The sequence below is a fragment of the Octopus sinensis genome, linkage group LG6, assembly GCF_006345805.1.
Source record: "Octopus sinensis linkage group LG6, ASM634580v1, whole genome shotgun sequence".
Taxonomy (NCBI): domain Eukaryota; kingdom Metazoa; phylum Mollusca; class Cephalopoda; order Octopoda; family Octopodidae; genus Octopus; species Octopus sinensis.
The window spans coordinates 95,243,259-95,270,264 of record NC_043002.1 but is presented as its reverse complement, the minus strand read 5'-3'; the positions used below and the strand labels follow the sequence as shown (position 1 = coordinate 95,270,264).

Sequence of the window (27,006 nt, the reverse complement as noted above, 5' to 3'; positions counted from 1 at the left end):
GGCTAAACACAGAGGGGACAAACAAGGACAGACAAAGAGATTAAGCTGATTACATCTACCCCAGTGTGTAACTTGTACTTAATTTATCAACCCCGAAAGGATGAAAGGCAAAGTTGACCTTGGCGGAATTTGAACTCAGAACATAATGGCAGACGAAATCCCACTAAGCATTTCGCCTGGCGTGCTAATGTTTCTGCCAGCTTGCCGCCTTGTCTTATGTGTTTCAGTCATTAGACTGCGGCCATGCTGGAGCACCACATTGAAGAAACTGACCCCAATGAATGCTTTTTTTTAAAACCTGGTACTTATTCTGTCAGTCTCTTATTACTGAACCACTAGGTTATGGGGATGTAAACAAACCAACACCAGAGGTTGTTAAGCAGTGATGGGGACAAACATAGACACAAAGAAAGACTCACACATATATACAATGGCCTTCTTTCAGTTTCTTATTTCTTTATTGCCCACAAGGGGCTAAACATAGAGGGGACAAACAAAGGGATTAAGTCGATTACATCGATCCCAGTGCGTAACTGGTACTTAATTTATTGACCCCGAAAGGATGAAAGGCAAAGTCGACCTCGGCAGAATTTGAACTCAGAACGTAATGGCAGACGTAATACCACTAAGCACTTCACCCAGCATGTTAATGTTTTAGCCAGCCCACCGCCTTTTCAGTTTTCTTTCAGTTTCTGCCTACCAAATCCACTCCCAAGGCTTTGGTAGGCCTGAAGCTACAGTAGGTGACACTTGCCCAAGGTGCCATGCAGTGAAACTGAACCCAGAACCATGCGGTTGGGAAGCAAGCTTCTTACCACACAGCCATTCTTACACCTATAATGTAGAGAATGTTCTTTTTTTTCTTTTACTGTTGAATGTTCTTGAGTGAAGCTTTGTTAATCAGTCAGATAGTAATATGCGTGTGTATATATGTGCACATGTGTGTTTGTTTATTGCACCATGAGAGAAGTCTGGACAGTTTTCAGTGAGTGGTGGGGCATGGGAAGAATAAGAATTAAAAAAAAAAACATTTTAATCTCCTGAAATATTCAATCTAATTACAGAATTTCCAGAATCTGACAGTGCATTGTATTTTTCTGTTCTTTAGTTCTTTTTAATTTTTTGGTATATTTTCCTCAAGTATGAATCCATTTTAATTTTGTCTTGGTAATATATTTCAAGAGAATAATATTGTACTTATAAACGCAAACATGGCTGTGTGGTTAAGAGGTTTGGCTCATGACTACTTGTTTTAGCATTCAGTCTCACTATATGGAACCTTGGGCAATTATTTTCTGATATAACTCCAGGCCTAGTAATTTGATAGACAGTGCAGGAGTTCCTTGTATTTACATGTTATGTGTGTGTGTGTGTGCACATGTGTATGTGTGCTGTAGTGTTTGTTTCTTGCCACTTGACAATCGGTGATGGTTTTATCTTTTTTTCTTTCTTTTTATCTTTTTTACTTGTTTCACCCATAAGATTGTGGCCATGCATAGGCACTGATTTGAAGAAGATTTAGTCAAACGAATCAACCTCAGTACTTATTCTGTCAGTCTCTTTTGCTGAACTGCTAATTTACGAGGATGTAAACATACCAACATCGGTTGTCAAGTGGTGTCGGGGAACAAACACAGACACAAAGACACACACACACACATGACAGCTTCTTTCAGTTTCCATCTATCAAATCCACACACAAGGCTTTGGTCGGCCTGAGGTTATAGTAAAAGACACTTGCCCAAAGTGCCACGCAGTGGGACTGAACCCAGAACCATGCGATTGGGAAGCAAACTTCTTATCATGCAACCACATCTGTGCCTAGACAGACAAACAGAATAAGGACTGGAATCAACTTGATCGACTAAAACGGTCAAAGTGGTACCCCAGCATGGCCACAGTCCAATCACTGAGACAAGCAAAAGAAAAGGATATCTTTTACCTTTTACTCATTTCAGCTATTGGACTCTGGCCATGCTGGGGTACCACCTTGAAAGGTCTTGTAAAACATATCACCCCAGATCTTGTTTTTAAGCCTAGTACTGAAATCCACCCACGAGGTTTTGGTTGGCCTGGGGTGATCATAGGAGACATTTGCTCAAGGTGTCATGCAATGTAACTGAACCTGGAACCATGTGGTTTTGAGGCATACTTCTTACCACACAGCTAAGCTTGCATAAATTAATTAGCAGTAAGTTTTCATATTAGTCTGACTATGAAAGATTATTGTCAGCAATGAAGTTTTCCTATGAATACTTATGAACAAAAATAGCCTCATCAATGTCATTAAATCATTGAACGAATGACAGGAATACTATTGATTTACTAATAATTAGTGACTCAAATAATCACATGTATTAATTAATAAATTATTTACAGGCTAAATTAAATATTTGCATTAAAATTTAATATGCACAAAGGAACACAAAGCAAAAAAAACTACATACATATATAAAAACGACAAGTTTAATACAACCCATGAAGAACATTATGAGGAAAGCTTAAATTTACAATGTATATAAAACACCTTTACCACACACAAACAAACTGAATGTGTATATATGTATGTATTAATTAGTTGTGAATAGATTTACTTAGAGTTAAAAAAGAACTAATTACTAAATACACACAGATGGGTGTATGCATAAAAATGAATATATATATATATATATATATATATATATATATATATATAAGTAAATAAATGGAGTTGAACACAGATGTTATCAAAATTCTTTTACTTTCGACATATGTTTCGAAGACAACATTGTTTTTATTCCAAAGGAATAAAAGGTGTAAAAGCAATCTTCTCATCATTTATTTACTTATACTACACAAATTACTGCACATTAACCCAGAGTTTCTACCTTTGAATAGGTCGCTTCACCCGTGTTACTTGCGTGAATTTTGCTACCCTGGTAACTGTTAATTGAATTTTCCATGTTAATGGTAAACAAAGGATAATTCATTCATCCATTTACATATATATATATATATATATATATATATATATCTTTTATCTTTTACTTGTTTCAGTCATTAGTCTGCAGCCATGGTGGGACATCACCTTGGAGAATTTTTAGTCAAATCCCAGTACTTGCTGTTTGTTTTGCTTTTTTAAGCCTGGTACTTATTTTATCAGTCTTTGTTGCTGAACTGTTAAGTTACAGTGACATAAACACATGAACACAGATTGTCAAGTGGTAGTGAGGGACAAACACAAACACACACACATTATACATATATATATATATTATATTATATATATTATATTATATATATATATATATATATATATATATATGGTGGGCTTTCAGTTTCCATCAACCAAATCCACTCATTTTATCAGATTGCCTCCGGCCAACTAGAAGACACTTGCCCAAGGTATCACACAGTGGGACTGAACCTGGAACCATGTGGTTGAGAAGCAAGCTTCCTACCACACAGACATGCCTGTGCATACATGCATACACATCTGTTAACTCTGCTGCCACCCTTATCCTGTTGTTTCTCCACTTATCCATTTTGTTAGTCTTCAGCATTCTGCTTTCCATGTCTCTTTGTGTTGATCTTAATTTATTTTCAATGCTCTTGTTTGTCGTCCAAGTTTCTGATGCATATGTAATGGTAGGCAACACACACTGGTTGAAGACCATTTCTTTTAGACACGTGGACAAATTACTGCTCATGATGTGATTCAATTTACCAAAGGCAACCCATCATAATTGTATTCACCATTTGGATTCAGTCCCACTGCGTGGCACCTTGGGCAAGTGTCTTCTATTATATATAGCCTTGGGCTGACCAAAGCCTTGTGAGTGGATTTGGCAGATGGAAACTGAAAGAAGCCTGTCATATGTATGTATGTGTGTATATATTTGTATGTGAGCCTTTGTGTCTGTGTTTGCTGCCACATGACTGCTTGACAACCAGTGTTGATGTGCTTACGGTCCCATAACTGAGTGGTTTGGTGAAAGTGACTGTTAGGATAAGTACCAGGCTGAAAAGAGACAAAGTACTGGGGTCGATACATTCGACTAAACTAATTCTTCGAGGTGGTACCCTAACGTGGCTACAGTCTAATGAGTGAAACAAGTAAAATAGATTATTTACATTATTTACATTTGACAGATATTTGTCCCCATCTTGCTTGTTGTTAACACAACGTTTCAGCTGATATACCCTCCAGCCTTCTTCAGGTGTCTTGGGGAAATTTTGAACCTGGGTTCTCATTCCTGAGGTATTCTTCAATGTTATTATTATTATTATTATTATTATTCAGGTCACTGCTTGGAATTGAACTCGGAATCTTGGGGTTAGTAGCCCACGCTCTTAACCACTATGCCATATGCCCACGGGCATATGATGTAGTGGTTAAGATGAGGAGAAATATCCGTCGAATGTAAATAGTGTATATAATTCCTTATCTCTCAAATATAGAACTGAAGTAAAATATATATATAAAATAATGGTTTAACTCTCCACATAACCTAATGCTTTGAGGCTGCATAAGATGCATCCATCCCATCAGACATCAGGAGACACACACAAACATATATACAAACATAACTAACACTTGTATATACATACGTGTACATACACAGACATACATCAAATAAAGAATATACTAGGGGCGTTCAATAAGTAATGCTTCTGACCCACTTGCAGTTATTCGATCTAGCTGAAATTCGATCTGCATGTACAATTATTTATATCTTTATAGATTAAGTGGCAAATTACAGCTCTGGACTAATTGTGGTTTCTGATTTACAAGTGTTTGAACTGAGTCAAGTGTGAAATGGAGCCTGTTGAGTGTCGAGCAGTGATCCGGTTTTTGTATTTGAAAGAATGCACACCACGGGAGACTTTTGATGAAATGAAAGTAACTTATGGTGATGATGCCCCATCATATGACCTTGTAAAACGCTGGCATCGTGAATTCAAACATGGTCGGAACTCTGTGGAAACAGCTCCCAGATCTGGTCACCCCCTTCTGCCATTGATGAGGCATCTGTCCGTCATGTTGAGGCTGCCATTTTGGAAGATCGACGCATAACCATTCGCCAAATAGCCCATGAGGTTAAGATTAGTACCGGGTCTGTGGAAACTATCATTCATGACCATTTGCATATGCAAAAGGTGTCTGCCAGATGGATTCCCAGGTTGCTCACATCTTTCCAGAAGCAAGAACGTGTCGATTGCTCGAGGATGAATTTGGAGATGCGCCAAGAAGATGAGTCAAAATTTTTCAAAAGACTGATTACACAGGATGAAACCTGGGTCAATCACTATGATCCAGAGACCAAAGCCCAGTCAATGCAGTGGACACACCGTGACTCACCTCCTCCAAAGAAGGCAAGGGTGCAGCCTTCTGCTGGCAAGGTCATCTGGGACCAGGACGGAGTACTGATGACAGATTTCCTGGCAAAGGGTGCCACAATTACAGGAGCCTATTATGCTTCATTTTTGAGGAAATTAAGAGAAGCTATCAAAATCAAGAGGCGGGGCAAGATCAGCAAAGGCATCCTCCTCTTGCAGGACAACGCTCCGGTTCACAACTCACGTGTCGCCAGATCAGAAGCACAGGCGTGCAGCTATGAACTCATCCCCCATCCCTCCTACTCTCCTGATCTTGCACCCTCTGATTTTCACCTCTTCCCAGCCATGAAGTTGTTTTTGAAAGGAAAGCGTTTCCCAGATGATGCAGCCTTGATTTCTGAAGTCACGTCGTGGTTGGAGGACCAAGCTGGGGTCTTCTACAAAAACGGTCTTCAGAGCTGCATCAAACGATGGTAGAAATGCGTAACTCTGGGTGGTTCCTATGTAGAAAAAGACTAATAACTGTGCCAAGTTTCGTTGCTCTACTGCTATGGGAAGTGGGTCAGGGGCATTACTTATTGAACGCCCCTCGTACATGTACATATATCACTATGTATATATATATATATAAATATATATATATTTATACATATATATATATATACACACACATATGAGCACACATACACGTATGTACATATACACACACACACTGAAACACCTCTGGTTATTTATTCCAGTTATTCAGACGTGGAAAGTATTATTCTTGTGATTGAATTCTGTTACCAAACGTATTCACATCAAACATGACAACTGTAATATTTCTATCTAAACAGTATATTTTCCAAATTCCAAAACACGGGTCTTTAGTGTTTAGCCTCAATTAGATTTTGACCATTACATGAGGTTGTTTATATTGACTATAACAAAATATGACCCAAAGACTTGTGGTAGAGGAAACTAATGGACAATTTATATATATATATCTAAATTTTTTTGTTTGTAATCCATGTTATATTACTGGCAAATGGATATCATTTATAATAGCAACCATTTACATGGAACTTGCTCCATTGTCCAAGTCAGAACACATTACTTGTATCTTAAATATGCCTGTAGAAATATTTGTATAACACGGACAGAGCAATAAATGAATGCAGTGAATGTAGTTTTTACTTCAGGGAAACTTACCTTTCAAAATATATGTATGGACATGTATTTTAAATAAATGTATGTGTGTAGGCATATATTTGTATACATATGTGTGTAGATATGCACGCACACACACACACACATACACACATAAATATTCATACAGGCACACATACAGCTTTAGATATATGCAGAAATGTATGAACACACACACAAATATATATACTGAAACATACCGAGTGTCCCAAAAAGTGTATACACACTTTAATGATTGAGAACTCAATTTTCGGTTCTTTTGAGATTAAACTCAGAAATAATGAAGTGAGCCAAACTAAGCACTGACTAAAGGAAATTTATCTAGAACTGTTACAGAGAGTTTCAAAATGCGGTTAAAATGCAACGTCAGTTTAGAAACGTCCAGTTGTTCTGTATGTTATGTGCCTATCTCTTCCTCCTCCTTTTAATCAACAGCTTCAACAAGTACATCTCTAAATTTCTGACAGTTCAGTGGATCTTTAAGCTTTCATGTCTTTCCTTTCCAGACTGGTTTGTGTATCTAGGTCCTCAACTCCAAGTCTGAAGTTACTAACTACTTACCTATGTTACCCTATACATTCTTCACCGGAGAAGGACATTGCATTGACAGCTATTTTTCTATCCTGTTTTCTGATGAGAATTTAGTTAATCTGACTTATGTGTCCTCCAGACTGACAGGTGACCAGGTGTTTGATAGGTTTGTAGTGATGCCATCTTGGAAATCTCCAGCATGCAGTACTCATACGCAGGGTTGGAATCTTCCGGAAGGCCTGCCAGAAGTTCCCTCATGCGCAGGCGCAGAAAGCTAGCAGCAGTGAAATTCTCTTGCATCGCTCTCTTGGACGCTAGCAGCTGAACAAGACAGACGTGTCTGCATCAGCTCTCTCGAGCTGCAACCTCGTGGTGCATCTCCGCTATGCTTGAACGGACAGGATAGACTCAATCCACTTGACTACTGCCGATTTGCCCAGAGGAAGGAAATGTTTATATTGCGAATCAAAGAATAAATATTTATATTGATGAAGTTAACGGAAAATCTTGACTCGTTCTTCAATTAATATTTGATGTAAAGGATGTGAGCTGCACCCCTCCAGTGTGGGAATCTCTCATCCTGTTACAGGTTTTTTTAAAGTTATTGTTGCAGATAACCAAGGTATTTGCATCACAGAATTCCAACAACATGGTTCCCTTCTCATTTTGGAACCAAAGCCATAGACTTCATGCACAACATAGTATAAACTGAAGTTACCAACCATAAAGATAAGGTCAATATCATACATTGTTGAAGTAATCTACAAAAAGTCTTTGTAAAATCAGTCCCTTTGTTCATATGGCAGCGCCAGTTGAGAAGCATAATCTAACATATGTTGCTGTTGTATTTTTCATGCCTAGTCTACTGTACACTGACTATCTTAATCATTTTATCTAGTCATTTCTCTGTCAAAATTATGCCCATACACTCTATGTACACACACATATATAAAATAACATGCAAAAACAATATGATAATCAAAGCTTTATAGCATACACGTGTTTTATCAAATTATTGTAATAATTACACAACAGTTGCAAGAGCATTATATAAAATTACAACTCATATCATCAAGGTTCGACAATGAATATAGTGTATCTATTGTGGAACACTGATAAGATAAATTGCAACTTTCTATTAGGGTTTCTACAACTGTCATGTAATTATTAGGGTAGTTTGTTGAAACATGTGTATGTTTCCTAAGGCACTGAACACTACACTTGTTTTCTGTATATTATTATTTCTATTACTTGTATTCCACATATAAACCTATCCCGTGGTTGATGTACTTTGTTGCACAATACCAGATACTGAAGTGGAATGTGAAATCACTACTGAGCCCATTGGTTACATGTCAGGCTTCACACCACTTTTATTTGATATATATGTGTGTGTGTGTGTGTGTGTGTGTAAGAAACTTGTACATATACACATACAATGTAATATAAATTTTAATCATTTTTGTACTTTATACCCATACAAAACATTGGAGAACCTTCCAATATTTTGTAATCAATGATGATATTTTCTGCATGAACAATTTGAAGATATGGTATTAAGTGCACATATAATTCTTTGATATATATATATACATACATACACACATACTCTCACACACACACGCATATATATATTATACGTGCATGAATGTGTGGGTGGCTGTATACAAACACACATATGCATGCACACACACACACACATACATACATACACACTGCGTGTAGCAGTAATATCTATCATATAGTTATGCCGGTTTATTACAGAAGATTTAAGCAGGCAATATCCAAAACAATAAAATAAAGAAATGCGCTCAAACTTCTGAAAAGACTAATAATAATTATGCAAATGGTACAAAACATCAAAGAGGCAAAAAAAAAACAATACAAAAATAAAAAAAATATATATATAAAAAGATGTAAATACTGCATACAAAATTAGACTAGTAGTAGTAGTTGAAGTAGTAGTAATGATGATAATAGTAATAACAACAATTTATTTTGTAATAATAATAATGATAATATTATTAATAATAATAATAATAATGATAATATTCTTTTTCTTTTATTTGTTTCAGTCATTTGACTGCGGCCATGCTGGAGCACCGCCTTTAGTCAAGCAAATCGATCCCAGGACTTATTCTATCAGTCTCTTTTGCCGAACCGCTAAGTTACGGGGATGTAAACACACCAGCATCGGTTGTCAAGCGATGTTGGGAGGGACAAACACAGGGCTTCTTTCAGTTTCCCTCTACCAAATCCACTCACAAGGCGTTGGTCGGTCCAAGGCTACAGTAGAAGACACTTGCCGAAGGTGCCACGCAGTGGGACTGGACCCGGAACCATGTGGTTGGTAAGCAAGCTCCATACCACACAGCCACTACTGCGCCTATTAATAATTATAATAATAATAATAATAATAATGATAATATTAATAATAATAATAATAAAGATAATATTATTATATAATAATGAATTTGAAGACAAAAGATAAAGTAAAGTTAGGTATAGTATGACAGAGTGTGTATTCTAGCGTGTCTCGCAGGAAATAAAGAATTGTATAGCTGGCTACAGAGATTGACTGAATCCTTTGTACTGCAGGTATTTTTGTATAATTTTTGTAAAATATATTTTCTATAGCAGTTAATCACAGCTGGTGGTGATAGCACCCTTCTATCTTGATGAAAGCTCACCTATATTTCAAAGAGCTAAATTTTATTCATACAATATCTATTACTAGTAGCTAGGAATGACATGCAGGAGTCTATTGACTATTGTGATAAACAAGATAATTCCCATTCCAGGCATTGAAGTTTGTGAATGTATCCAGGAAAAAAAAAAAAATTTACATTAAAAGCTAATAGCAGAAAGTTAAAAATCAAGCTTAACTTATTTTTAGATTAAAAAAAAAAATTGAAGTTCAAAACAAAGAAAAATCCTATGAGTTATAACAAGACTATGAGAATTCTAACTTAAATTAGGCAGAATTTATTGAAATTTCTAAAAATGTTTTTGGATTCTTTCTCAGAACAGAAATACAGTTTATATAAGCCAATGTCTTGATTCCAGTTGAAGAGCGGAAAAGTTTGGACAAAATCATAATGAAGAAAAAGTCTCTATATAACTGTGGAAACAAACTTTATGGCACAGGAGTGGATGTGTGGTAAGTAGCTTGCTTACCAACCACATGGTTCTGGGTTCATTCCCACTGCGTGGCACCCTGGGCAAGTGTCTTCTACTATAGCCTCGGGCCAACCAAAGCCTTGTGAGTGGATTTGGTAGACGGAAACTGAAGGAAGCCTGTCGTATATATATATGTATGTGTGTGTGTGTGTCTGTTTGTAGCCCCACCATCGCTTGACGACCGATGGTGGTGTGTTTACATCCCCATAACTTAGCGGTTTGGCAAATGAGACCGATAGAATAAGTATTAGGCTTACAAAGATTTGCTCGACTAAAGGCGGTGCTCCAGCATGGCTGCAGTCAAATGACTGAAACAAGTAAAAGAGGATGTTTTTGAATATATTATCACCATATTTATGAGAAAGAATATCCTATTGCTTATTGTTGAAAAATTGTTTATCATTTGCAAGAAAAATTTCTTATTAATGTTTATCATTAATAAGGAAACTTTCTTTCTTATCTTGAGTAATAAATTATAAGAATAACTTTATAGAAGATGGCCACTTACACAAATTCTGTTTGTATGAGGAGAAAATCTGTTAGCTACATATTTGAAAAATTATTTGTCAAACTTGATATTTCCCCACATGGTACTAAACTAAGTCATTTCTGCATATAAATAATTGCCATTGTCACCAATTTTGGAAATTACTTGACACTTATTCTATTTCCTCTGCTACCAATGATTGCATAATTTAGTACAATTTCATGTCACTGCAACAACTATTTTTTACAACTTGCTGTTCTTTCTACAGTTAATAATTCTAGCTATTATCAAACAGACAAAGGCGAGCAGAAATGTATACTTTGCATAAATGGCATCATACAATGGTTGCAGTAAGATTTAATGCTCTGTCTTTTGATAGACCTCTTTGGCTCATTGAGAAAGTGCTTATCGTTGGTGTCCATGGAATTAAGAATGGATAACATCCGGAATCCAATGAAACTGGTGAGGATCTGCATCAGCAACTGCTTGTCTCTTTTCTACCACCCTCCCTCCCCCAACCCTCTTCCTTCACTGCCACACATGTTCACTGTGATTACATCCTCATCTAGTTCCTGTCTCTAACATTTAACCTATTTGCTCTTTTTTTTTTACTCACTTCCACCTACCATTACTTGACCAGTTTCTATTGTAGGATTTCAATACAAAATGTCAAATTTTTCACTCCTCATAGCAACTAGCCAGACTGATACCTGTAAACCTTCTTGATTTTATGGCATCAAGCAGATGCCCATCAAGTAAGATTTCCTAGTGGAGGAATTAAAATGAGCACTGAAAACCAATGCATCATTCATTATTTTTATTTTACAAACACTTCTTACTTTTGAGCATTTATAACACAGCCATGCAACACCAGCTTAGATGATTTAGCCGAGTGGGAACTGTCTTGTTCACAGATACAATGCATCATGACAAGTTATTAAACTAAGGCTGACAAACATAACCACATCTTCAATAATTCAATACCTTACTCTCACAGCTACTGTATGTGATAATTAATATTAAATTTACAATAATCAAATTAAATGACAACAGATATGAAACTGAGAAGAAAATAGAGTACAACTAAATTATAAACATATTGCTCTAATGTAGTTCTTCCTCAATTAAAAAAACAACATTATTATTATCATAAACATCATGGAAGTTTCTGATAGTTTTAAAATTAAAATGATAAAAAATTGTGATAAAGATCATCCTCAACAGTAGCCAATTTCTGGAGTGTGAGTGGTTCATTCACCAATTCTTCTCTCTGTTTCCAATCCTGTTATTTCTACCACATTATTAAACAGTTTATGAAGACGGCAAGCAGGCAGAATTATTAGCACGCTGGACAGAATGCTTAGTCGCTATGTTCTGAGTTCAAATTCCACTGAGGTCGACTTCGCCATTCATCCTTTCAGGATCAATAAAATAAGTACTAATTGAACCCTGGGGTTGAGGTAATTGACTCATCATCCCCTCCCTTGTGGCAAAAATTTGAAATAACTATTAAACATTTTTTTTTTTTTAATGTATTCCTCTTTGCTGTTTTTCAGAGGTTTCTTCAGCTACCAACAATTTTTGCAGACCTTTATCACTTGATATGCCCCAAATACCTAAGTTTTTGCCAATCCAGTTGTTTTACAATACTTCACTAAATTACAAAAAACATCCAACATACTTATGTCTTTTTTCTATCAAGGTAATTCTTAGCATTTTTTCTATACCACCAAACCTGGAAAATTTATCTTTTTTCTATCAGCTATTTCTTTCTTAAAAATTCCACATTCAGATCCAGACGTTGTCGCTGGAAATATCAGTGTGCAGCAATTTCGATTTGGCCTTTTTATTTATTGGAGGATTTTTAACAAATGCAATTTAAAGAGAAAACAGATTTTGCTAATGCAATCCTTTTTATCTTTCTTATGCATCACAATTATTTGTAATAATACTTCCAAGATAGCAAAACAGATTTACCCTTTTGACAGTTTGATTATCAATTACTGTAAAATAGTCTTGATCATATGTTCCTGAAGTAATCATCAATTCAGGTTTGCTAAAAATAATGGATAAACCATATCGGATCTTTTCGGTTTGGACGGCAGTTTTTAACATAATTTCTAGGTAACTAAAAAATTTTAAACTTCGTATACTGGTAGAATGTGTTTATAAAACATCTTCTCTTGGCTTTATTGAGAAAATTCTATAGTTTGTAAGATATTTGTTGTTTTTTTCTTCAATTTCTGCAATTTAAACCAATCACAGACGTCTATTTTAGGTGAAAACATTCTGTGCCGTATGAATATGTCCCTCGTTTAAGAAACAGATTGGGTTTATTTACATTTGTGAAGAAAAAAAGATACCCTTCCCCCCACCCCTAGCCAACCCTAACCCTAAAACAGATTGAAATGCAATAGATCGATACTAGGGTCATAATTATGGGTGACAATTTCATATGACATCGCTAGAAAAAACTGCCGTTCAAATCGAAAAGATCCACCATATCCTCACACTTTTTTTTTGCATTCACCTTCAAAATTTTCCATTCATTTAAGTTACCCAAAAGTAGAACAGTGTTATCAATAGATCTGACATAGTTGACCATTCTTCAAAAACAAAAAAACTTTCTGGATGCATAAATATTAAACATATTTTGTTTTACTGATTTTAAATTTGGAATTTATTACATCCCATTTCAAGGGAATTTATTTGAAAGTAGGTATTCTTGAAATATTTGTTTCGAGATAGAACTAAGTAAATACTGGTTTCAAATTTTGGCACAAGGTCAGCAATTCCAGGAGTAGAGGTAAGTTGATTACATCGACCCGAGTGTTTAACTGGTACTTATTTTATTCTTTTCTACACAAGGCCCAAAATTTTTGGGGAAGGGGCCAGTCAATTAGATTGACCACAGTACACAACTAGTACTTAATTTATTGACCCTGAAAGGATGAAAGGCAAAGTCAACCTCGGCGGAATTCGAACTCTCATGACATAAAGACAGATGAAATACCGATAAGCTTTTCATCTGGTGTGCTAAAGTTTCTGCCAGCTTGCCACCTTATAACTGAGTAAATATTAAAAATGAAACTCCTCTAATCTTTCCACCTTGACTGAAAGTCTTAATTCACCTCATTCCACCCCAATCATACCAAATTAGTAGTCTCTTACTCTCAACTGTTTTGTCACTGCTGTCTCTGAAGTGGAGACTAACTTGGAAGTAAAGTTACACATTATAGTTTACTTTTCTGCATATAAATAAATACATTTACATACCTCACACCACCTGCTTTCCCTACATATATCCCCACTCAACAAATACATTTCATACAGATTTCACTTCATTTATATCTTTCACTCCATGCATACCACACACATTTTTACACCTGTTTGACTACCTACAACTAACATACACACATACCTCACACACAGTTCTTTTCAAAGGACTACTGCTTGATAGTCACACTTAGTTCCTGTTTATCACCCCACTCTGGTATATCTTTTTTACCTTCCATTTATTCTGTCTTTACTCACTCCCTACTACCATACTTGAAGAAAAAGCACTACTGCTACAAGTTTCACACAATGACTTATTTTTATTTCTCTTCCTTGACAATATTTAATAAATAAAATGTGCCCCTTTTTGCACCCACTTTTTTTTTATATAACATGTGACCTACATCATCACTGTCAGTGTTGATGTCATGATAATAATACTTTCAACTATAAACCTGCTCCTAATTGTTTGGACATGAACTCGCAAGGAAGCATCTGACTGACCATACTAAAATACTAAAATGTTTAGTAGGTAGTCAACACCCATAGCTACATCCGGTCCTTCTCTTTCAGATTGTGAAAGCTTACCATAATGTTTAATCTAGATACAGTGAAATTTTAAGACTTCATTTTTTTATGGGCATATATGGGTTAACTGGTGTTTATTTCATCAACCCCAGAAGGATGAAAAGCAAAGTTGACCTCAGCAGAATTTGAACTCAGAATGTAAAGATGGATACCACAGGGAGTTATTTGGTTGGTTTCTACAGCTGGATGCTCTTCCAAATGCCAACCACTTTACAGAGTGTATTGGATACATTTCCTCATGGTTCCAACACTAGGGAATGATGAATAGTGTTTGATAAGAATGGACTAGAGGGATTTCATAATCTTACACATTTTCTGCTTGTTTAGTCAACCACCCTAACAGCTAACAACTGCAAAAGATTAATTCAATTTATTATAATTACATTTCTCATCGACTTTTATAAGTTCCACTTGGGAAAGGAAGTGAGGGGAGAGAGTGAAGTGCTCTTCTTCAGCAAATGTGCCAAAAGGTGACTGACTGGCAAAAAAATGGTTAGGGTGAATGGAACTACTCTAATCATGTGTCTGTTGATTGGAGAACATTTGGGCAAAAGCTTGTGCCTTTATTGGTCAGGGTAATCTCTTCCAGAAATTACAAGAGATGTGGTTAAAAATTCTTATTTAAGCAACAAAATTCATTTCAACAATTTCTTTCTCTTAAGCATGACACACGTGTCAGGTATGTACAAAATTCAAATTGGCATATTAATATGATTGATTACCATCACCATCTATTACTATCATTAATGTTGTTATTGTAACAATGAGTGGGATGTGTTATACTAATTTATTAAAAATAATTTTAAGCTAATAAAGTGGTTTGTCATAACCTAAGTTTTCTTCAGTAGATTTTCATACTAATTTTATCCATGAATTTTCAGAACTAACCATAACAGAAATTAATGAGCTGCCACTACAAATAACGCACATACCTTAGATTCTCCCACAAACAATGTCCTGTGTGTTTTAGGTTTCTATTACCTTAAGTAGCTTCCTCTCTCAGTAGCTTTTGCAGTATTTATTCAAAATACTGATGTATACATTTCTTACTTAGACATACAGCTTTAAATTTATAGAAGAAAGAAATCGGTTTGTGTGATGTTGATGCCTTTTCAAAGTTTTACTTCTTCATTATAAGACTTATTTTGATATAGCAAAATGTCTGCCTTTGTTCATTAATAGTTGGCCCACATTTTATGCATTTTCTCTTCATTTTAACTGATCTGCTGTTCAGTAAATAGAGCAGAGGAAGTTCAGTGATGCAGTGCAAAGTCATAATTATATAGCAGAGGTTGATACCTTAACCCCTTTGTGACAAAATGCCAATTGAAGTACAATGATTTTTTAAAAAATTTATTTTAAAAATGATCAAAAATAACTTCCATTATTAAACTGATGTTTGGAACACGACAAAAGATTCTTACATAAAATTATGGCTTGCGGTTTAGAGCTAAACACCTTAAAACATGGCTTTTTTTTTCTTTCGTACAATCAGGGACAGTCTCAGGTAGGTTGACACTAAAAGAGTTAAACATGTGAATATTATGATTTCATATTAGCAATAAATTTGTATTAAAACCTACAGCACTTGTCAAGGCTTAAAATTTTCTTGGCTTTAAACAGTTCATAGAGATTATGTAGTTTGATGAATATCAAAGTAATTTATCGTTTTTACTTAATAGACAATCACTAAATTGCAGATGATATACTCAGCTTTTTAATTCTTTTGGCATAACACTTAAGAATTTAATATGGTTGTTGAATCCAAATACTAAATCTAAATGAAAATTAACTTTTCTTTGACTTGAAATTACTCTAAGCAAGGGCACACAGGTCGCTATTAGGTAAAGGGTTAGAGGAAAGGAGAACTTGTAAACTGGGCAAACTACAGATTTCTCTCATGAACTAGGTGAGCAGTTTTTCTTGAGACAACAGTTGTAAAACCTAGCTAGAAGTGGAAGTACCTCATGGGATAGGTTTTCAACACAATAACTTAGATTTGATCAGGACCAATCTAGCTTTACACAGATTAAGATCATTTATAAGTTTGGAAATCTCCTTGATTGACTCTCCAAATTCAGAAACAAAGCAGTTAATTTAAGTTGGAGAGTTGGAAGCAGAAAATGGTCAGAGTGGAGTTTGATGCAAGGTTCTTGAGCAAGTAACTTAGCTTTTACTGAAGATAAGATTACTTCAAGCCCATTGTGAGAATAGTATCATTTTAACATCTACTCCCCATAACTCACTTGAACCAAACCTTTCTTGATCAAGTTATTTTTTAATAGATTCAGAACATCCAGCCTTGGTGTGCCCTTTAAGAATATATTTCTCATGGGTCATTATTTTAACAACTACTCCCCATCATTAAGTTGAACCAAACCTTTCTAGATCAAGTTGCTTTTAAACATATTCAGTATAGCCTGTCTTGGTGTGCCTTAATGCGCTTTCTAGCATTGGTTACAAGTAGAGCAGAAGGCTGCTACAATAGTGTCATATCCATTTTGGTGGTAGAGAAGGAAATAGCAGTTGTGATGAGCTGTAGCAGCAGCAGCACATTCCAGAGTAAACCAAGGTTAAAAGTTAAGCTTTAGTTGGTATTTTTGATATGGGGAGAAGGAAAAATTATTGAACCCAACCAGGGTCTAGTCAGCCAAGAGGGATGCAATCTTTTATTTTCTTGATCTACAAAAACATTCAAGTTGAGAATCAGTCAGGAAAGAATGGAATTGTTTCTATTATGATTTAGAATGCCTGAATATAGTCTGATGGAATAGCACATCAAAAAATTATTTACCAGATCTAAGAACTTTGTATTTCACTAATAAAATGATGCTGTGTGGCAGAGGGATATACCAGACATATATCCAATACACTAAATTAGAATAGAAAAAACGATGACGGTAAAAATTATGCCCTAATTTTCTAGAAACAAGTTTGATTTATGTTTTACATAAACTAAAAATAAATAAAAAATATTGGAAAAGGGCTTATAATTTCTAGTAAGCCTGACCTACTCTACAAGTATCAAGCTAAAGTCAATATTGAAAGAAAACTAATATTTGCATATGAATGAAAGAAATAACTGCTAAGGTATTCACATTTGAAACAGAAAATGTAAACCAGACCACCGATGTGATCTGAACTATTGATCTGTTGCTTATTGAATAACTTTATTGTCAATTACTCTACAGATCACTTTCCAGGTATTTCACTGCATCTTTTATGCTAGTTTATTTAAAAAATTTTTAATCAAAACTGTTTTTTCTACTGTTCTATTTATATATCTACAAGATAATTAGTCATTTAGCGAAGCAGTCACATTTCACAAAAGAGTGACTGATGAAAAGCAAGAACTGCTTGGTATAAAATATTTGTTTTGTAAAATACATGGTGAGGTAAAAAGAAAAAAAATCTATCAGCTTCTTGCTAGTATTAAAAGAATTGATATAAAATACATAAAACAAAGACAATTTGTGGTAAACTTTAATAAATCACATCTTTTTAAATTAAAGCTTTAAGAATACCTCTATAAAAAAAATACTTTACTTAACTTTCTAATTTTTAAAACAGTTTAATTAAACTATTTAAAAATAGTTTAATTAAAATATATTGAATAGTAGAAAATATATTAAATTTGTAGAACATTTTAACTTGGCAATATAAAACTTGAACAGAAATTTTTATTTAGTTTCATTTAAATTTTGTAAAAAATAAATAACCATATAATGTAATAAAATAGTTGATTGAACTGATTAGAATACAAATTCCATGAGTAGACTTTACTGACAAAATGCCAAGGTTCCTGTGAAAGTATGAATGTCACGAATGTAAAGTATACCTCTTCTATAAATTTAATACTTCTGGAATGTTTTACAGAATAGAAAACCCCTTTAGCATATCTCCCATGATACATTGTCATAAGGAGTAACATTCAGAAATGAGTGTAAATTATTTATGTGCAGCTTGCGACCAGAAGTATCTACCAAGAAGTGATCAATCATACTGATTTCTGCCAAATATATGGTACTGTCAATTCCAACAATGACCTCAACTGACTGATTGAAGCCTTCAATTATTCTCATTTTGAAGCCATTTTTATTTGTTTCTACTCAGACACTGGACACCTGGGGTGCAGGTTGTAACTTTATTTCATGAAACTTCAAGTAATGTAGGGCTATATAACTTGATTTTTTCATACACACACACACACATGCAAAATGGTCAAAGTAGTTGGATTGTTGGCCACACAATCATAAGGTGATGAGTTCAAATCCTTGAACAAAGTACTTCATTTTATGTTGCTTCAGCTAAAAATGAGTACCAGCTCACTGCTGCTGGTGCCACCCTCTCTTCAGCCCCAATGTTCTGCTGGGTTAAAGGAAGGAGGACTGAAAACATATCTATATCCACTTGTGAGTACATAGGCATCTAAAACAGTTAGCAAAAGTATATTACAAGATCATACTTGCTTGTTAATGATTTTTAGATATTCCCCATCCTGATTCACTGTCTGTATCCTCTCTTGTGCTACTCTTCTTGTACCTTCAGGATTTTCTCTGGTACTCCAGCACTACCATCTTACTTTCCAGCTAATCTCACCCACCCTTATAAAATGTAGACTAATCATGTATATTCTCCATAGGTAGACACCTACACTTGTTCTTTTAGTATACTTTTGCCTCTCAACACCCAGCATAAAATCACCTCCTTCTTCTCAAATACTTAGTTGAGGGGATTTTACTTTGTCCTTTTCCTGCTTTTTTCCTGTCTTGCAAGTCACTTGGTGACCTTACAAGTGCTAGTAGCATGAGAAAAAGCACCCAGTACATATTGTAAAATGGCAAGCATTAGGAAGAGCATCTGGCCATAGAAACAATGCTAAGGCTGACAGTGGAGCTTGACACAGACTTGCAGCTTGCTGGATCTTGTCATACTGTTCAACCCATGCCAGCATGAAAATGGATGTTAACTGATAATGATGATGATGATAATATCTTACATGACATAAAAATAAAAAAAGAAATCTATAGACTGGCAAATATTCCAATAATTGAAATGGCTTTTAGTTACCTGGTTATTCATAGCGGGTGACTTGGTAGCAAATATAATCCAGAGATATATCTATACACCAAGAACAAAGAGAAAAAAAATGCATTAAGATTAGTGACGGGGAAACAGGAAAAAATAAAAGACATTTTCTGAAAGATTGAGATAGATAAAATGTATATACATGTGAATATTTTTCTGAGGTGATTTCCTAAAGGAATATGAAAAAATAATATCAATATGGAGATTTGTATCAATAGTGAAAGCCTAAAAATAAAATATGAATTCAATAAGTAGGGTAAAAGCTATAGTGAAAAGCTGCTTGAACAATATAGGTAGCAAGACTGATGACAACAACAATTATGATGATGATGATGTAGCAGATATACACATGAGCTGTTAGTAGTAAGAGCATCCATGAAATGAATCATTTCAGATACTTGGAGGGCTCCCTAGTTTCAACTTCATCATTTTAATGTCCATTTTTCCATGCCTGCGTGGGTCAAGCAGAGTTTACTGAGGCAGATTTTTTACAGCCGGATGCCCTTCCTGTCACCAAACCTCACTTGTTTCCAAGCGAGGTAGTATTTCCTTACTTGACCTGACATTGGAAATATTAGAAATGACCAGACATTGCTGTACAATATTGGAAACGAATGATACTGGTTGTATGAAGGTGACACCCACAACTACCACATAATGTCAAGATAAGGCGATAAACACCCACACCCACACATAACAGGATTATTTCTGATTCCATCTACTACATCCATTCACAAGGTTTTGGTTGGCGAGGGCTATGATAGAAGACATATAAGTAATCTAATTAATAGTGGAAATGACTGTTCTGAAAAGTATACTAGCTTGAGTTCAAGAGATTAATACCTCTGTTGCTAACATAAGGATTCACTCTCTGAATGAGGGGTAGATTGTATGATGCTTGTGTATGAAAGGTGATGCTGCATGAAACTGAAATATGGGTACTGAATATGGAAGGTGTGTGAAGGCTGAAAAGAAATAAGGTATGTTCTGCTGGATATGTAATGCTAGTTTGCATGTATGTTGAAGCACAAATGAACTGAGAGAAATGCTGGGTATAAAAATAAATCTGATATAGTGTACAAGAGCTGGTCTGGATTTATTACATAAGTAATGGATGACAATTGAATAAACAAGTGACAAATATCCAAGATGAAAGAACCTATGGAAGAGGATGGCTGATGGAGACATGGCTAGAAGTAGGGAATTCTGATCTCAAAAGGCTGATCCTCATAAAGGAGATAACAAAAGCCTGCAACACATGATGAGATGTTGCGCTAGAGACAACCTGTACAGCCCATAGCCACACATCCATGCTTTGATCTCAAAATGATGATAAATATAATATAATTATAGTAGGCTGCAGGCATGGCTGTCTGGTAAGAAGCGTATAATCCAACCACATGGTTCTGGGTTCAGTGCCACTGTATGGCACCTTGGGCATGTGTCTTTTACTATAGCCTCAGACCAACCAAAGCCTTATCAGTGGGTTTGGTAGATGGCAACTGAAAGAAGCCTGTTGTGTACATATATATATATTTATGTATGTTTGTCTGTGTTTGTAACCCCACCATTGCTTGACAATTGACACTGGTGTGCTTACATCGCTGTAACTTAGCAGTTTGGCAAAAGAGACCAATAGAATAAGTACTAGGCTTACAGCAAATAAGTCCTGGGGTCGATTTCTTTGGCTAAAACCCTTTAACGTGGTGCTCCAGCATGGCCACAGTCAAATGACTGAAACATGTAACAAAAAAGAAGAATAACAAGAAAAGAATAATGATGTTTAATGTGTTAGATTATTAACATACTTATCTTTATATGACTTGGTTTAAAAAAAACCCTGTTATTTTCTAATATGTTAACATTACACATTCATGTGTTCCAATAGCTGAGACATATTAAAACTGAAGGATCTGTGATATTTCTACAAGGCTGATGCCAACTTCAAAATAATTTGAACATATATCAAGCTGAGACTTATTTATGTAACTTAAAAATTATGCAACTACAACAATTAAGAATTAATTTTTCAATCTGCTAATATTGCGGTTGGTGACAGAAAGTAAAGTCATCGCCAAAACTTCCACATTTCTGTTGTTACTATGGTTTCAGTTGTAACTGCGATAAAGTTGTTTAATCTATGATAAAAACAAACAACATAGTAATAACAGGCGAATAGAAAAGATGACAGTGATCTTATTGTTACTGCTGATGGTGATAAAGGAAGCAATAATGTAAATGGTATTTGAAAAAAATGTTGACACTCCTGCTGATAGTAATTTCTTGTTGTTAAGGATGATGATGATTTTGATTAGAAATTGAATGACCTTTTGAAAACTGATCTGATGAATAGGAGGAACAGTTTCCATAAATGTTGGAGTGCATTAAGGAGACTTATAACACAGGAAGGAAACTTTAGAATTTAATCTATGCTTAGTTGAATGATGTATGTAATCCACCTGCTGTTTGCTGCACAGCCTGGCCTTTTTACTGACATACAAAGAAAAAATCACCACTTTTGGATTTGACTGAGTCTGTGACTGATTATGGTAGTTGATTGGCAGAATCATTAGAGCATTGTATAAATAACTTGCAGTAATTGTTCTGGCTCTTTGCATTCTGAGTTCAAATCTTGCTGAAGTCATCTTTGCATTGCATTCCTCAGATTGATAAATGAAGTAGCAGTCAAATACTGGGAGTTGATTTCTTTCACTCTCAGAATTGGCTGTACTGAGCTATAAGAGAATCCTGGGAGTGACTACTTCTTCAAAAAGTGGAGAAGATTTGAATAAGGGACTAGTAACTGTCTTTTCTATAGCATGTAACAAACATCATCTAAATAAACCACCATAGAATATGATGGACAGGAATATGCTATATGGCATGGAATGATTAAGAAAAACAAATCCAATTAATTCTGATTTAAGAAAATTGACGACATTATAAATTACAACAATATTGAGCTGTAAGTATCATTAGCTCAGATAATTGCATTTTGATAACAGGTATTAGAGATATATTTATTACTTCTGATGAAAATCTCTGCAGATATCCAAGTTTCTTTCCTAATCTATCAACTTGTGGTTGTATTAGCAAATATAACTTTTACTGATTCCAGCTAGATATTATCTAACTATAACTAATCCAGTAATCCCTGGTGTAGTATCTAAATTGCATGGCAAGATTATATATCAAAGTTGCTAAGGGGTTAAGTAGATGGAATATTCATGTGAAGCCCTACGACTGATATGCGCTCTGCTCTTTCACAAGAGATAATTCTCTATTTATTTCAGTTTGTTGCTGAGACTACGCAATCATTACAATTTCTCAGATGTGTGATTGGTTATTTCAAAAGGTATCTGATGAGACACCTTTAATCCATAAGGTTTACCAACAAAGTTAATGCTGACCTTTTGGGCTCCACGGTCATATTCAGAGAGTTAATAGACTCTTAAGCAATCTTGTGTGACCAATAATGGCCTTCAGTGTTATTTGTATTATCTATGAATGCTGTGTTTACAAAGTATGTGAGAAGGTGGGTGGTGGTGTAAATAATTATTGACTAAATAAGAAGCCGAAGAAGAAAAATGTAAAAATACGTAGCACTACAATTTATCTACAAGACCGATACAATTATATGTTAAGACTTATAAACATTAATTTTACATTTTATTACAGAAATTTGTTCTAGAAACAATGAAATAAACAGTTTGATACTGTATTATTAAAATAAATAAATATCAGTGCTACATTAGAAGTTGTCAGCATGAGCAGCAATACATGTTTGCCATATTTTTATTGATCTATTTATTTCTAATAGTGAGATGGAATGGTAAAGCACCAGATTAAATGCTTGGTAATGATTTCCTATTTTTTACTTGCTGAGTCTGTAGGAAAGGGCAGTGCCCATGCCTTTTGCATGCTTTCTGACACTAATGGGTTTGATGTTGTTAAGATTTTGTTTAAACAGTTGCAGGTCAAAACATGTAGGAAAGACATCAGCAGGGAAAACATTCTAGAAAACCAATAACCTGGTGATGGACATAATGTTTACTGTGGGGCTCTGAGGTGTGTTGGGAGAAGGACACAACAAAAATGATGGGTGGTGGTGGAGTGAGTTGAGAGTGGGTAAGTGGAATAAAAGGAAGAGATATGAGATTAGCCAGCTTCAAGGGATAGAAGCCATTAGTAGCGAGCGAGAGAGCGAGAGAGAGAGAGAGAGAGAGAGAGAAGAGAGAGAGAGAGAGAGAGAGAGAGAGAGAGAGAGAGAGGAGACATGCAGCTGTAGGCTAGAGGCTAAAGTGTGTCTATGTAAGTGGAACATATTAAGAGAAGGCCCAGTTGAGCGGCTCTTATCTTGATGTGCTCCAGGAAGTTGGATTGTGTAGCAGCAGCACTGCCTAAGTGGGAGCATTGCACCATTAGGGAGCTCATTTGAGCTTTGTAGAGTATCAGCAATAGTTGGAGAATGAATTACTTTTTAGTCCTAAAGAGAAGGGCCAGTCATTGTTAAGCTATGCTCAGTATGTGGCTTCCGCCAGCAAGGGTTGCCAGCAATAGTGATTTGTCATATTTTGACATCCTGGCTTAAAATCTTACTTTGCCTCTCATTGTTCTAAGGACAATAACATAAGTGCCGACTGAATACTAGGATTTCCTAAATCCATCAGATCCTCCTTTACAAGCTTGTTACAGTGTAACATAATTGGAAAACATTTTAAATTCTAACATGGCAGTTTAGGGGCAAATACTAAATTAAGCCATTAGCAAGTCTTGGCATGTAATGAAAATATATAATGTGTCTAGAATTGTTGTTTTTTTAAGCAACTCAGAAAATAAGTTGCCAATCATTTTTCCTAGTTATGTTACATGTTTGGACATGTTGATAATCAGTGTCAATGCAAGACTAGAACTGGAAGGGGTGGTTGTCAGATGATGAAGGGAAGGGATGGGTGACAGAGAATCAAGGGATGGAGTGGTTGACAAAGGATCTAAGAAAGAAATGACTGACTGAGGATCAAGAAAAGGGACCGTTGGCAGATGGTCAAAAAGCGGTGAGGTTGGAAGATAATTAAGGAACAGGGGTGGTCGACAGAAGAACAAAAAAAAGGCTGACTGACAGGATCAAGAAGTCTTTGAAGAAGCAACAGAAGAATACTGTTGTTAGATCATTAATAAAGCAGATAAATCTCAACTTTGCTGCTGGGGTGCCCAACCTCCTTGTAGCTGGAGATCAAACCCTACACCTAGGTGACCCAACCTCCTTAAAATTAGAGGATGTAACCCCTTACAGCTAGGAGATCTAACTCTACATAAGTAGAAATAATGTATCACACTAATAGTCACAACAGAAGTCTGCCATAGACTTAGATTTATGATCCATGATTCGATAGTTTAAGATGTTACTAATATATTAATAAGGACTCTCTACTTAGTTGTTTGACCTGGTACAAATAGCAGTCAAATGCCCTTCAAATCTTTTCCTACTGTCTTAAAAAATAGTTACATTGAATAATGTAGTCTAAATAAAAAAGGGGATAGGGAAAGCTTTTGATTATAGTCCTGCTTGCTCAAAGCAGGGGTTAAACAATAGTCAACAGTAATACATGATCAATTCTACTATTTCAGCACCGTACTTGGTGCTAAAAAAACTAATTTCAATAATATGGATAGCAATGTCAACATTTGTTGAACCATCTAATCTAAAGTATGGAGGATAAATAGATGCCAAAACATAAAATAAGAATACACAAGGTTGTGGTATATTCGATAGACATTAATGAAAATGAGGTAGCTTATGGTTTTAATATTTCTCATTTCTTACATTAAAGACCATTAATATTATGACAGGCAAGTAGTGAATTTAGAAGAAGCAATAGAGAATTGGATAAATTTGGAGGTTGGTTTTACATTTCATCCCTTCAGAGATCAATAAACTAAAATATGGAATATTGTATTGGTACAATGTGATCCACTGTCTTCCACTGCTTCAGCATTTGGAATCGAGCATCCTGGAAAGAAGTTCATTTTACAGAAAGACAAAGTAATCAGTTGATAAGGGAACCCTACTTCTACTTTAGATGCTTTGATATGCAACATTGTCAACATAAACAGCCGACGAGACAGGGTAATAATGTGAAAAGTTGTGGTAGGTCAACACAAGTGCTCTTGTTGATTACTTAGTTAAGCTCTTTCCTCCCTATGAAGAATGAGCTATTGAGAACTTTTCTTCATTGTTCTCAACTATGTCGCCTTTTCGCTCAGGCTTTGTTGGTTTTTAATTGTTATTAATGCTCCTATATCTTTGCTTTTATCTAGAAAGGCGTGTTGGCACTTTGCAAACCTATATATATATATTTTTTTAACTTCTGGGAAAAGGCGGGCTATGCTATTTTGGTCTATTGTTTTGACCCCCCCCCCACCTCTCTCATAAACAGTCCTACCAGGAACTTGCATTAAACTGGCAGAGCTCTCAGAATTTTTGAGGAACACAAGTCACTGCACAACAAAATAGCAACTACACTATCTACTCTCAGAGAATTCACTCTCTCATCAAAAAAAAACCCAAAAAATCCAACAGCTTTATTATACTTTCTTCAATGATTTTATGTACTTTAAGCAGGTTGTGTTCTTTGATTTCAATATAACAAGAAAGCAGGACTGTTTCCTAGAGAGTAGTGATGGGCATATCCTCGTTCATGGGTGAAATTTTGCCCATAATAAAATTTCAGATCTTTGCAGGTAGAGTTTTTAAACACTTCCCCTTGTTCTAGTCATTGGCCTCCAATCATGCAGGGACACTGTCTTGAAAGAATTTTAATCAATATTATCAATATTATCTCATGCGGTGTCACATAAAAGCACCTGTATGGTGACACAAGAAAGCATCCAGCACACTCAAGTACAGTGGTTGGTGTTAGGAAGGGGCATCCAGCCATAGAAACCATGCCAAATCAAGCTGGAGTCTTGTGCAGCTCCCTAGCTCGCCAACTGGTCAAACCACCCAATCCATGCCAGCATGGATAATAGATGTTAAGTGATGAAGATGATGATGATGATGATGATAATGATACCAACCCCAGTATTTAAAGCCAGGCACTTAACTTAGTGATCACTATATCTCACTGATAGGTTATGAGACAAACACAGAAAGGCACACAAGTGACAGGCTTCCACACAGTTTTCATCTACCAACTTCACTGACATGACATCATGCAGTCTAAGTTTGTTCAAGATGACACACAGTAGACCAAATCCCAAATCCTGTGATTACAAAGATGCCTGTAGGTTCTTATGCACCTGTAAGTAACCCCCTGTAATAACAAGTGTGGGTTTCCACACCTGCTTAA

General features: G+C 35.5%; 1 protein-coding gene and 1 long non-coding RNA gene across 4 annotated transcripts in view; one reads left to right on the top strand and one right to left on the bottom strand.

Annotated features, from left to right (window-relative positions):
* The window catches only part of LOC115212942 (protein-tyrosine sulfotransferase 1), a 570,511-nt gene that overhangs the window by 101,901 nt on the left and 441,604 nt on the right, over positions 1-27,006 (bottom strand). For all 3 annotated transcript variants that reach the window (XM_029781786.2, XM_029781787.2, XM_036504171.1), the window contains one exon: positions 19,640-19,690. The gene's annotated coding sequence lies outside the window, so the exon portion shown is untranslated. The remainder of the gene's footprint in view (positions 1-19,639; positions 19,691-27,006) is intronic.
* LOC118764001 overlaps positions 17,686-27,006 on the top strand; it is a 33,379-nt gene continuing 24,058 nt past the window's right edge. The window contains exon 1 of the long non-coding RNA XR_004999776.1: positions 17,686-17,772. This is a non-coding gene — a long non-coding RNA (uncharacterized LOC118764001). The remainder of the gene's footprint in view (positions 17,773-27,006) is intronic.